General features: G+C 37.6%; 1 non-coding gene across 1 annotated transcript; it reads left to right on the forward strand.

Annotated features, from left to right (window-relative positions):
• Window positions 1-10,935: 10,935 nt before the first annotated feature.
• Window positions 10,936-11,011, forward strand: TRNAP-GGG (transfer RNA proline (anticodon GGG)). The gene has a single exon. It is a non-coding gene; the product is annotated as a tRNA-Pro (tRNA).
• Window positions 11,012-14,546: the final 3,535 nt, after the last annotated feature.

Below are 14,546 nucleotides of genomic sequence, written 5' to 3' on the forward strand. Positions count from 1 at the left end.
CAGTAGGAGGAATTGGTAGCTTAGACTGCCCTGATATCTGAGCAGCTGGAAAAAAAGAATAGATTCCAACTAGGTTAACAAATTTAAAAACAGAACTAGCTGGTTAGCAACACATGAAAGATAAAGAAAGATAAGCCAAGGGGTTATAGAACTGATTAGACAATATCATTTACTGAGCTAAAAAAGACAAAACCCAGCATACCTGGGAAAATCAAGGGTTGAATTCGGCCATTTTAATTCTTAAACGCCTGTTAGTCATCTGAGATAAAGCAGCTGGATTTGAGAACTATAGGAAAAAAATAGAAAGAGCTAAAGAGTGAGTATATAGAGAAGATTATAGGGATGAGTATTAAGTTTTGGTTGCATTCCAACATTTCAAGTTTTGGTAGAGAAGGAGTCAGCAGACAAAGACTGATACATAGCCAAAAAAGTTTATAAATAGCGAAGAGAATGAAGTCACAGACACCAAGAATTCCAAGAAGGAAGTAGTCATCAACTATGTTGAATGCTACTGAAAAGTCAAATATGATGGGGGCTAGATAACTGAGCATTGAATTTGGCATTAAAAAACCATTTGGTAACTTATTAAACAATTTCAGAGGGGGTGTATGGGCTGTATCTGGACTGAAGTGGAAAGACAAATAAATGTGAAGACAGGGGGTAGTGAATATACAACTCTTGAGAATATTTGCAGCAAAAGAGCAGAGAAATAGAAAGACAGCTATAACAGGATTGTGAGATAAATAGATATTCTTACTTTCTGTGGAAGAAAAGGGGTCCCGTGATGAATCTGACAAGCTCAGGGAAAGCCTGCATGATGGCCTTACAGACTCAGAGATCTAGAGTAACCACACAGGATGGTCTGAAATTAAAACTTTCTAACTAAAAGCAGTTCATGGCAGGTAGTCATGTCCTAGGGAGGTACTGTATTTTTCTCTAACAAAAGTCAGTATTTACCTTAATCTAGCCTGTTTGTTGTATTTTGCATCTATAATATTGTACTTGATAGCATGTAGGTAATCTTCTTTTCCTGTCCCCCACCCCTCAGGGCAAGTGTCCACCAGGGAAGGAATCCACAAACCCCCTCATTGTTATTGTTATCAGATTAATTAACTATAACTTATTTTATTCCTGCCTATGTTAAAGAAGTTTCAGCACTTTTTATCCAATCCCAGAAATTTCCCCACCTTACTTTCTCCCACTTCCCTAATCTATCACCAATCCAATCAATTTTATGTAATCCCCTTATGTCTCCGTATAATATAATATAAATGTTGCCTGACCTGTGGTGGCACAGTGGATAATGCATAGACCTGGAATGCTGAGGTCACCGGTTCAAAACCCTGGGATTGCTTGGCCAAGGCACATGTGAGAGTTGATGCTTCCTGCTCTTCTCCCTTTCTCTCTTTCTCTCTCTTCTCTAAAACAAAGTCTTATTAAGACTTTATTTATTCATTTTAGATATGGGAGAGAGAGAGAGAAAAAAAAGAGGAGGAGCAGAAAGCATCAACTCCCATATGTGCCTTGACTGGGCAAGCCCAAGGTTTCGAATCCATGAAGTCAGCATTCCAAGTCAACACTTTACCCACTGTGCCACCACATTTCAGGCCAAAATGAATAAAGTCTTAAAAAAAATTAAACTAAGTGTTAAATCCTCCATTTTCTGGAGCACTTTCTCAATCCATTAAGTTTTTTTTTCTTCTTGGCAATTGTTGACATTTTGGCTCAAATAAACTCATACAAAATTCTTACAGGTTTGGAAGTTGTTTTACATTGCCATTTGTATAAGATTATCATCTGTGTATGTTAAAATTGACATAGCATGATACTAAAGTATGGTGTATATTCCTTGGAGTCACACAGAAGAGGTAAAAAATATGGAGACTTCATGATTTGGGTGAGAGAAAAGATCAATGTGAGAGGTCCCTTGATAAAAACAAGAGTAGAGTTAAGGGTACAAGGAGATATGTTGGCCCAGGATGGAAGTGGGGACTTTCTTTCCACTGCAAAAGTGGGAGAAAAAAAAGTGTGAAACATGTAGAGTGAGCATTTCCTCTAACATTTATCAAAATTAGTTCATTCTGAAGTAAAGGACTTTGGGTATAGTGAAGAAGAGATGTATTGTATGAACAGGGATAACTGCATAAATTGAAGAAGCCAAATGCAAAATGAAAATGCAAGAAAAAAATACTAAATTTTTTCTTTCTTTTTCTGTTTCTTTCTAGACTTGCTATTATGTGTCTGTGTGTGTATGTTAATGTCACTCCAAATAAAGAAAAATTAAAATATGAAACATTAACATAAATTTAACCATTTATTTTTATGTTGTATAATGCCAGTTGTTTTGTTGTTGTTTTTTTGTTGTGTGTTTGTTGGTATTTTTCCAAAGTTAGAAGCAAGGAAGCAGTCAGACAGACTCCTAAATGTACCCAACTGGGATCCAACTGGCATGCCCACCAGGAGGCGATGCTCTGCCCATCTGGGACGTTGCTCCATTGTGGGCCAGAGCCATTCTAGTGCCTGAAGCAGAGGCCATAGGGCCATCCCCAGTGCCTGGGCCAACTTTGCTCCAATGAAGCCTTGGCTGCAGGAGGGGAAGAGAGAGACAAAGAAGAAAGAGAGGGGGAGAGGTGGAGAAGCAGATGGACACTTCTCCTGTGTGCCTTGACTGAGAATCAAACCCAGGACTTTCACACACCATGCCAATGCTCTACTACTGAGCCAACTGGCCAGGGCCCTGTATAATGCCAGTTTTAACTGAAAATACAAGAGCCATGAACTTATTTAAAGAATTTCCAGGCCCTGGCCGGTTGGCTCAGCGGTAGAGCGTCGGCCTGGCATGCGGGGGACCTGGATTCGATTCCCGGCCAGGGCACATAGGAGAAGCGCCCATCTGCTTCTCCCCCCCCCCTCCTTCCTCTCTGTCTCTCCCTTCCCCTCCCGCAGCCGAGGTTCCACTGGAGCAGAGATGGCCCGGGCCCTGGGGATGGCTCCTTGGCCTCTGCCCCAGGCTCTAGAATGGCTCTGGTCGTGGCAGAGTGATGCCCCAGAGGGGCAGAGCATCGCCCCCTGGTGGGCAGAGCGTCGCCCCTGGTGGGCGTGCTGGGTGGATCCCAGTTGGGCGCATGCGGGAGTCTGTCTGACTGTCTCTCCCCGTTTCCAGCTTCAGAAAAATACAAAATAAATAAATAAATAAATAAATAAATAAATAAGAATTTCCAAAATTACACAATTTTTATTCCACAGCTAATCCTCAGACAATGTCCCAAGCTGGCTAGAATAAACAATATAAACTAGACTCAAGTTGGTTGGAAGGCAACAAACGTGGCCCTGAAGGCGTAGTGTTCCTTAAGAAACTGGAATACTCCTGGGTCAGCACTAACTGTTACTTGTGCCCAGGGGCCACTGCTGTCACTGAAGGCATGCTGAGCAACCCTTCCTGCTAGCTGCTAGACTGGTATGCTACATCCAACTCAGACTGTGATGCTTTAGCAAAGTGAAGCATGACACTCTTCCCATAGGTTTGCCACTCCAGCCATTGTGAATGGGCAATTTCCAGGGTCTTTAAACCACAACACATGGCAGAGTACATCCTTAGTATTCAGAATACCATGAATCAGAGGTAGGTTAGGGGCTATCTCTTATCCACACATAGTCTCAACCTGGTCTGGCCATCCTCTGAAAACATGTATAAGTACCAGTTAAGGCGAGAGTTGGCACCATGTCTCACCCCAGCTAACCCTTTTTGTGGTGAGAAAGGCAACAGCAAATGAGGCCTTTCCCTGACTAGAAAACCCAGTAGTTGAACCAGAGAGAACAATAGCCTTCGTGGTGTAGGGAGGTTGAGCGTGGTTTGGGGTGTAAGGACCTGCAGATTTTCTAGAATTCATTCCCGTTAGGCAGGGAAGTGGGCAGGTGGCAGGATTATACATAAACCAAGACTCCAATCACTCTCTTACCTTATATGATTTCACTTACAAAACATAAAGTTTAAGGTAAAATCATAAAGAATTTTAAGACAATAAACACATTATTAAACTACAGTGACAGTTAGGGGTTCTGAGCATAGGGCTTTGTGTGGTTGCACTGGTTGTGTTTCCATGATGATCTTGTGTCGAGGATTAAAAGAACTCATTCTGCCAGGTGCAGGGTATGTTGGTTTCCTTTTTTTTTTTTTTTTTTTTTTTTTAGATGAGATAATCTTGCTTTATTTTTCATGTAATAGAACATTTTTTTTAATAAATTTTTATTAATGGTAATGGGATGACATTAATAAATCAGGGTACATATATTCAAAGAAAACATGTCTAGGTTACCTTGTCATTAAATTATGTTGCATACCCCTCGCCCAAAGTCAGATTGTCCTTCGCCACCCTCTATCTAGTTCTCTGTGCCCCTCCCCCTCCCCCTAACTCTCCCCCTGTCCTCCCTCCCCCCACCCCTGGTAACCACCACACACTTGTCCATGTCTCTTAGTCTCATTTTTATGTTCCACCAATGTATGGAATCATGTAGTTCTTGTTTTTTTCTGATTTACTTATTTCACTCCTTATAATGTTATCAAGATCCCACCATTTTGCTGTAAATGATCTGATGTCATCATTTCTTATGGCTGAGTAGTATTCCATAGTGTATATGTGCCACATCTTCTTTATCCAGTCTTCTATTGAAGGGCTTTTTGGTTGTTTCCATGTCTTGGCCACTGTGAACAGTGCTGCAATGAACATGGGGCTACATGTGTCTTCACGTATTAATGTTTCTGAGGTTTTGGGGTATATACCCAGTAGAGGGATTGCTGGGTCATAAGGTAGTTCTATTTGCAGTTTTTTGAGGAACCACCATACTTTCCTCCATAATGGTTGTACTACTTTACAGTCCCACCAACAGTGAATGAGGGTTCCTTTTTCTCCACAGCCTCTCCAACATTTGCTATTACCCGTCTTGTTGATAATAGCTAATCTAACAGGGGTGAGGTGGTATCTCATTGTAGTTTTGATTTGCATTTCCCTAATAACTAATGAAGCTGAGCATCTTTTCATATATCTGTTGGCCATTTGTATCTCTTCCTGGGAGAAGTGTCTATTCATGTCTTCTTCCCATTTTTTTATTGGATTGTTTGTTTGTTTGTTGTTGAGTTTTATGAGTTCTTTGTAAATTTTGGAAATTAGGCCCTTATCTGAGCTGTTGTTTGAAAATATCATTTCCCATTTAGTTGGCTGTCTGTTTATTTTTATATCAGTTTCTCTTGCTGAGCAAAAACTTTTTATTCTGATGTAGTCCCATTCATTTATCTTTGCCTTCACTTCTCTTGCCATTGGAGTCAAGTTCATAAAATGTTCTTTAAAACCCAGGTCCATGAGTTTAGTACCTATGTCTTCTTCTATGTACTTTATTGTTTCAGGTCTTATATTTAGGTCTTTGATCCATTTTGAATTAATTTTAGTACACGGGGACAGGCTGTAGTCGAGTTTCATTCTTTTGCATGTGGCTTTCCAGTTTTCCCAACACCATTTGTTGAAGAGGCTTTCTTTTCTCCATTGTGTGTTGTTGGCCCCTTTATCAAAGATTATTTGACCATATATATGTGGTTTTATTTCTGGGCTTTCTATTCTGTTCCATTGGTCTGAGTGTCTATTTTTCTGCCAATACCATGCTATATAATGAAAATTACAAAGCATTGTTAATGGTTTACTTTTTATAAAACCAAACCCATTACCACATCTTCATTGGCAGCCGTCTCTATACGAAGAGCTCATGTTTCTGCATAGCTTGCAAGCAGAGGCACTTATTACCTTCAGTTCAAGATTGTTCTCTCAAGGATGATTTTGTACTGAAAGACAGAGATATGAGCTTTAACTGAAGCAAAGAGGAATATGTTTTTTCTGTTATAAAAGATTCAGGTTCCCTAAACTCAGACTTCCTCTCCTACCAGAAGCTCATGACATGTGCAGATGTAATCTAGCCATCCTTTATGTCTCCATGTGGGAACTGGAGTTTAGAGAACTGACAAATGAGTGAATGACTAACTGAAAGAATGAATGAATGAATGAATCTACCAATAAAAAAATAAAATGCACCTGTGGTGGCGCAGTGGATAAAGCATCGACCTGGAAATGCTGAGGTCACTGGTTCGAAACCCTGGGCTTGCCTGGTCAAGGCACATATGGGAGTTGATGCTTCCTGCTCCTCCCCACTTATTTCTCTCCTCTCTCTCTCTCCCCCTCTCTCTCTCCTTTCTAAAATGAATAAATAAATAAAAAAATTAAAAAAGAAGGAAATATATATTTAATAAATAAATAATAATAAAATAAAATGCTGATTCTTTAGCTACCAGTTAGTCCATCATTCATCTCTGTTCCAAAAATCATATGCTTTTTAATAGCATCCATTAAAGTTTGGCAGGCTAACTTCCTAGCTTGCAAATAAATAAAATTTTCACTGCACAATACTTTTACTTTAGTTATGTACTTACTCTCTGATCAAGACTTTACAGAAATAATTGAATTTGCAAAACACTCTAAGATTCAGGTCATTATCATTTCCCTTTTAGCAGATACAGTAAATGAAAACACACTTGGGAAAAAAGCATCTGACTTCTAAGACAGTGATTCACAAAGTGTGTTTCATTGATTGGATCACAACCGATAGTATATGCATATACATAAAATCACTTATAATGATACAAGTTCAAAGTGATGTTGCTTTAGTGCAAAAATTCTAAGATCCGATAATGAAAAAGTACGACTCTTTTTCTTCATATACTTCATCAATTATAATTTATCTCCAATATATATGTATGTACTCATATATTAAAAGAATAATTATAGTGTTATGTTCTTATATACATTATAAAATACACAAGACTAAAAGAAATTTAAATTATGAAAATGAAAATTTAAAAATTTTCTTCCTATCTTCTACAGAATTATCTTGTGCACTGTGATACAGACAAACTCATTACTTTAATGTCTTGATATGTGTACATTACAAATCTGCAAAAGAAAGACAGTATGTACAGAATTTATCACACATGTGACCATTGAGGTATTTTTATTTATTTATTTTTTAATTCTACCAAATCTTCTATAAATGCTTCTCAGAATGTACTTAAAAATCTTGATCTATTTTCCAGAGTTTGCAGACTCCGGATTTGAAAACTTTGGTATCCCAGAACAATTTCATTTATTTTAATTGAGTTTATATGACTTTATTCAACAACGTAGTTAGTCTCCAGTTTACCTAATATTCAGTATACTTTGTTTTGCATTACAAATTTCTTTTACTGACTCACTTATCCAACATACAAAGTTATTTAATTTTTACAAAACTTGCATTGGATTCAAATACAATATAAAGTTTAGTGAGAAGCTTTAGAGCCTTAGAGGAACATAATTTCTTTAAAATGAGCAGCTATTTTTGGCCAGGAATAAGTAGGTAATAGCTTGCTTGAATTGGATCTAAACCAAATGGTTATGCAAGGTAAGAGGATCTTTCATTCCTCTCCCAACTATCATTGTATGAATACTGGGCCAAAAGACATGATCCCTAGATTATTTATGATTTTCATATTCAAGAGTATTATAGCTTCAGCCTACAGCCAAGTTTGAGGAAGACAGCTTGTTGGTTGATACAATAATTAAAATATAAGACACTTTAATTTGTCATTTCTCTTTCTTCACCAACACCAAATATTCATATATTCCACACAAATTAAAAATTTTAAATTTACTTCAGAGTTTTCTTATTGGATTTTAAATTATCTAGAAGGAAAATATAATTTAAATGTTTCTAAAATAAGAGAGTAAATTAAGCATTGTAGGACACAATAACTATATCATATCAATCTAGTATAAGTTGCATTTCTTCTGTGAACCAGAGAAAGAAATGGAAGACAAGAGAAAGAAATTATGTAAACAATATCAGTGCCTTCTTTGACTTGAAATGTTTTTAAATATTAGCCAGAAAAGGGAGAAATTTTGTGGTAGCTAGAATTGTATTGTCATTCATTCTATATATTTGCACAGGGAGAAAATGAACGAGATAGTAATAGACATCTTCCAAGAGAAACCATCACCTATGACTCTCACATTCTTATACATCAACAGTCAGGCAAAAGAAAGTTTCTTTTTAAACTCTCTTTAATCTTAAAAAAAGAAAATGTATTTCTAGATGTTTTCATTCTTAAATTTTAAAATGTTATGATACAGATAAAGAAATAAGGTATTTAAATGGTTGAAAAACAGAGGGTGAAGTAGACATAAAAATTGTCCATAAATGTTGTAGCTCATATCCAGATTTTTCTCTTAAACATTTAAGAGTTAAGAGGTTATGCTTGGTGCCCTGGCCGGTTGGCTCAGCGGTAGAGCGTCGGCCTGGCGTGCAGGAGTCCCGGGTTCGATTCCTGGCCAGGGCACACAGGAGGAGTGCCCATCTGCTTCTCTACCCCTCCCCCTCTCCTTCCTCTCTGTCTCTCTCTTCCCCTCCCGCAGCTGAGGCTCCATTGGAGCAAAGATGGCCCAGGCGCTGGGGATGGCTCTGTGGCCTCTGCCAATGGCTCTGGATGCAACAAAGAGACACCCCAGAGGGGCAGAACATCGCCCCCTGGTGGGCGTGCCGGGTGGATCCCTGTCGGGCGCATGCGGGAGTCTATCTTACTGCCTCCCCGTTTCCAGCTTCAGAAAAATGAAAAAAAGTAAAAAATAAAAAAAAATAAATAAGAGGTTATGCTTGGTACTTCCTAATTTAACTTAACACTTGAGCTAAAAAATTATAATAAAAAACCCAAGGAGGCAGAGCCAGTGAATATAATGATAAACATGCAGTTTCATATTAAAATAAACATCAGTGGACCTGCATTAGAATTTAAATAGTTCCTGTTACACTCAGTAGAACTTCAGAAAGCATTGTGAAAATCTTACCATCTTAACGGTATGCATACTCACTCTCTCTTTTTGTATGTACATACATCTGTTTGTATGTATATATACCTCTATACATATATATTTATATTTTATAAATACATATATATTTCACATATAGTCTTTAAATATATAATAAATAACATATTTTTAAATACATGCATATACTTTTTAAAAATTTGTGTTGCAGCGAGAACAGGATATACCATAATTTTCTCTTTGAAATTTCCATCACACTATATTTTTGTGGGCTTCTATTTTTGGCCAAACTAGATGATCTAGATGAGGAATTACATAAGATAGAATGACTTGTCTATAACAAAGTGCAAATACAGAAAATAGAAACAAGAAATTTATTGAACATTAGGACTTTTTCTGTTTTGAGGTATTGACAACGTAACCAACACCTTAAAAGATTAAAGAGCTATTTCTTGACATGTAGAACACTGGCTGTTTCTGTTTTCACTGCATGCTGCTAAGGTGTCACTAAATGAGTAATTTGACTACAAGGTATAAAGTTTATTAATAACATGGGAGAAGCAAATAAGAATAGATTACAGAACAGTGCCGATGGTGGTTAGCACCAAATATAAAAACCAGCCCCACTCTGCACAACTAAAATTCAGTACTGAACGTTTAGAAACACAGGAAACTAATAACAAATTTGCTCAGCCCTCCTAAAGTGAGAAAAATGCAAAGCTATGTTAAAATACTTCCCAAGCTATGTAAATACTCTGGAAATAATGAAAGCAGAAGGCAGGGCAATGGAGTCATGATTAAGCTGACATGAGTAATCACCAGGTGGAATAATGTAATTTAAAAAGCAGTAATAACACTGTCCGGGCCTCCAAGAAATAACATATGCTGATTCAAATACTGAATACCCTGACTTGGGTTTCTAACTGTGTTTCTTAAAAAGATGTCAAACCTCAGCGTACCAATTTGATTTTCCCCTTTCCCCTACTCTGTAGCCACAAGCAGAGGTTCCATCCGTAATATCAGAATGCATGTTCACAATTATAACTCATGAATTTGTCAACATTGTTCCTATGTCTCCTTATTTGGAAGAACATTTGAGTAACTCAAACTCTGATCACTATCAATACAGAATGGCCATGTTTAGATAGTCATAACTTTATTTCATCTCAGCATAACTACTTTTCTGCTGATGAATTAAATAGCAAAATGTTGCTTCAGGTTGCTTTTTAAGGCTATGCCCTAGAGAGAAATTAAAGAATGAGCTTAGTCAACAGAGTTGCATTTCTTAGCCTACATTTGATTGAATGTGTTCTGTCCACAAAGTGCTTTGAAGCTAAGATGGTAGGTGATATATTATATTGAAATATAATTATACGAGGACACTTAGGATGCTGTCAAACTTTTTTAAGGGAACCTTATGCAAAATATGTTGTCAATAAGAGTAGATTCACTTACTGTTATTAACATAAGCAAAAATGAATAATTTGTGGAAATATCTTTTAAAAATTTATTTTGATCATCAGGTATTGCATCAAAAGTACCCATATTCATGAATTTCCTTTCACCTCATTTTTATGACTTTTAATCTTGCATATTAATACCTTGAAAGTATCTATTTATTTACTTCCAACAAATTTAAATTATTCCCAACAAAACTTATAACTTCTTAAAAAACTAGGAGAAGAAACATCCTATTCATATCAGTCAAACCAGAGAATTATGAGAGGTGATAATAAATTATGGGTTAAGGCACAAAGTTTTATATCATAAACCTAGCATAGAAAATAATAAAAATTTTAAATTTGGTCAAAATTTTCCAACTTTCTCATATTGATAACAAAAAGTGACCAGAAAAATAAATAATATTAGATCTCACTCTTCTGTGAAATTTTGGAAAAAGCACACACACCACATTCACATACACACATACACACATGCACACATCCACATACATACTCAAAATGTTATCAAATAGAAGTAACTTATATATATATATATATATATATATATATATATATTAAAAGAATAATAAATACAGGCCCTGGCCAGTTGGCTCAGTGGTAGAGCATCGGCCTGGGGTGCAGGAGTCCCGGGTTCGATTCCTGGCCAGGGCACACAGGAGAAGCGCCCATCTGCTTCTCCACCCCTCCCTCTCTCCTTCCTCTCTGTCTCTCTCTTCCTCTCCTGCAGCCGAGGCTCCATTGGAGCAAAGTTGGCCCGGGCACTGAGGATGGCTCTGTGGCCTCTGCCTCAGGCACTAGAGTGACTCTGGTCACAACAGAGCGTCGCCCAAGATGGGCAGAGCATCACCCCCTGGTGGGCATGCCAGGTGGATCCCGGTCGGGCGCATGAGGGAGTCTGTCTGACTGCCTCCCTGTTTCTGGCTTTGGAAAAATACAAAAAAAAAAAAAAAAAAAGAATAATAAATACAAATAAGAGTTGTTCATCTCAATGATATTCCCCAAGGATAGTGCAATGCTCTTAGTACAGTGAAGATCTGAGTAATGAGGCATTCTCAAAAATAATCAGTAGAAATAAACTGAAACAACCATTGGGAAGGCAAATGTCAATATTAAAATTTTACATACATATGCTCTTCATCTGGTAAATTCATTACTAGGCATTTGTCTGATGGAAAGACTGAAACAAAAATGTGGCATAATATATACAGTATAGAGTATTGATTGCAACATTGTATGAAATAGATAGATACTAAAAAATAAATTCTAAATACCTATGTATAAGAAAATGATCACATGATTTATAGGAAAACATCTTTATTAGGCAGAAGTTTAAAGTACAAATTAAATAAATGTATCTTTTAAATGGATTAACTTGGTGGGAAAGTTATGCGATAAAACAGTATAAAATAAAGCAAGTTGCTGATACTATCTACAGAAAAGGTGCATATGCTTTTTCTTAAATTTCTATATAAAATTTTCAGAAGGGTATATAAGAAACCACCAAAGCCATTAACATAATTAACTTGTTGAGTGGGATGAGAAAAGAGGGGAAAAAGAGAAAAAGTTATTATTCATATTACACATTTCTGGTATTTGTTTTTAATTATAATATGCACAAATTATTTTATCAATATGTATGACACATATATATATATATATCAACATGGTATGTATATAGTCCATGTTTATGAATTGATCTCAGCACTACCTATTAATAGATAATATAAATGTGTTTTATTTTTGAAACAATTTTACATCTAAAACTATCCTCCAGCAAGTATTTTGAAAATAATAGTTTTATCAACTAGTGGATGAGAAATCACTTTATCAGGTAGAAATTAACATTTTATACAAAATATATAAAAAATATATAATGCCTGTAGCTGATGCACAGACCAACCGAGCTATCCTCAGTGCCAAGGGCTGATGCTCTAACCAATCAAGCCACTGGCTGCTAGAGGAAAAGAGAGAGAGAAGGAGAGGAAGGGGAAAAGAAGAAGATGGTCACTTCTCATGTGTGCCCTGACCCGGGATCAACCTGGGACTTCTGCACGCTGGGCTGAAGCCCTATCCACTAGGCCAATGGATGAGGGCCTCTGCCTCACTTTAGAATAGTGGCCCCCAACCTTTTTTGGGCCATGGACAAGTTCAATGTCAGAAAATATTTCCACGGACCGGCCTTTAGGATGGGACAGATAAATGTATCACATGACTAAGACAAGCGTCAAGAGTGAGTCTTAGCCCTGGCTGGTTGGCTCAGTGGTAGAGCGTAGGCCTGGTGTGTGGAAGTCCAGGGTTCGATTCATGGCCAGGGCACACAGGAAAAGCACCCATCTGCTTCTCCACCCCTCCCCCTCTCCTTCCTCTCTGTCTCTCTCTTCCCCTCCCGCAGCCAAGGCTCCACTGGAGCAAAGATGGCCCGGGCGCTGGGGATGGCTCCATGGCCTCTGCCTCAGGTGCTAGACTAGCTCTGTTCGCAACAGAGTGACGCCCCAGATGGGCAGAGCATCGCCCCCTGGTGGGCGTGCCGGGTGTATCCCGGTCGGGTGCATGTGGGAGTCTGTCTGACTGCCTCCCCGTTTCCAGCTTCAGAAAAATACAAAAAAAAAAAAAAGAGTGAGTCTTAGACGGATGTAACAGAGGGAATCTGGTCATTTTTTAAAAATAAAACATCGTTCAGACTTAAATATAATTAAAACAGAAATAATGTAAGTTATTTATTCTTTCTCTGCGGACTGGTACCAAATGGCCCATGTACTGGTAGTGGTCCGTGGCCCGGGGGTTGGGGACCACTGCTTTAGAAGGATAGTTTTGTCGAATATGGATTCTTGGTTGATAATTTTGTTCTAATACCTTGAACATATTAGCCCACTGCTTTATGATCTACAAAGTGTCTAATAAAAAATCTGGTGATTATAGTATTGAGTATCCATTGTATATGATGAGTCTCATTGCTTTCAAGCATCGACCCTAGCCAGGGGTTGCTGGGTGAATTCCAGTTGGGGGACAAGTGGGAGTCTCTCTATCTCCCCTCCTCTCATTAAAAGAAAAAAATATATAATGTAACGAAATAGAATAGAAATAAATGGAAAAAATCAAAGTACATCACATGTAGAAATAGTGACTAATGAATTGGGTAACTTTAATGAATTTTGAATTTTAATGAAAACATATTAAAATCTTCCTTTTGAATAGTGAATTATTCACTTGATCAAGAGTACCTAGCTACTTTGCCATAGATTATGATTGTTGGCTGTGTAAATCATACCAACCTATGTTCTGTTTGCTTTATATACTTCAAGTCTATATTACTTGGTGCTGAATGAGAACCTAAAACTCTAAAAATGAGAAAAAGCTTAATAACTTACTAATTCATAATTTTCCCAGCTCTTAAAGTTGAAGTCCCAAGTATACTAGATAACTGTTTTCCAAAAGGTAACAAGATCCTTTGAAAAGTAAAACACACAGTTTCATTTCACATAGAGCAAGATAGGGAGAGAGGTAGAAGGCAGACAGTCTTCGTAGAAGCACATAAGAAGAAAGCAACTGAAATTCAACAAAATAATGAAGACTAAATGTGAGCTAGTGTAAAAGTTTAGAACACTTGGGAACCCCAGATACAAGGGGATTTTTTATTCACTGGCCACATATTTTTCACAGACTTCCATGAAATCCTGAAAGAAAATTAGGAGCAAGGTAGAAGACCTGTCAATGCATGTGACTGGTGTGGACATCAAGAGTTGGTCTAGGTTTGAGAGTGGAACAGCAACACCTAGAGGCAGTATTCATGCTCATCACAAGTTGGTGGTTGGTGATCGGCTGCCATTGCTACACAAGAACAAAATCTGTCCACATCACAGAACTTCTCTCACATATGCAAAATCTATATGCTGTTAAAGAAGAAGACATCCCCTTCACTAGGACATACCATGACACCTGGTAAGTACAATCCCCACTGGGATAAGGTCTATATTAATACAGGTAAAAGCCATCTGTCAGTAGAAGAGAGGCAAGACACCCAAATTTGTTCAAGATTCTGCAATGATGCAGGCAGAGTTCATAGCAAAAAGGGGAGGAGAGAACTGACTCAAGGAAGATCATTAAATAGAGAGAATTGGTGGTTTGTTTCTAGGGAAAGAACAGGAATTCTGAGAAAGTTAATCGTTGCACTTTACTTAGTGTTATA

Source organism: Saccopteryx leptura, chromosome 8 (assembly GCF_036850995.1).
Source record: "Saccopteryx leptura isolate mSacLep1 chromosome 8, mSacLep1_pri_phased_curated, whole genome shotgun sequence".
NCBI lineage: Eukaryota > Metazoa > Chordata > Mammalia > Chiroptera > Emballonuridae > Saccopteryx > Saccopteryx leptura.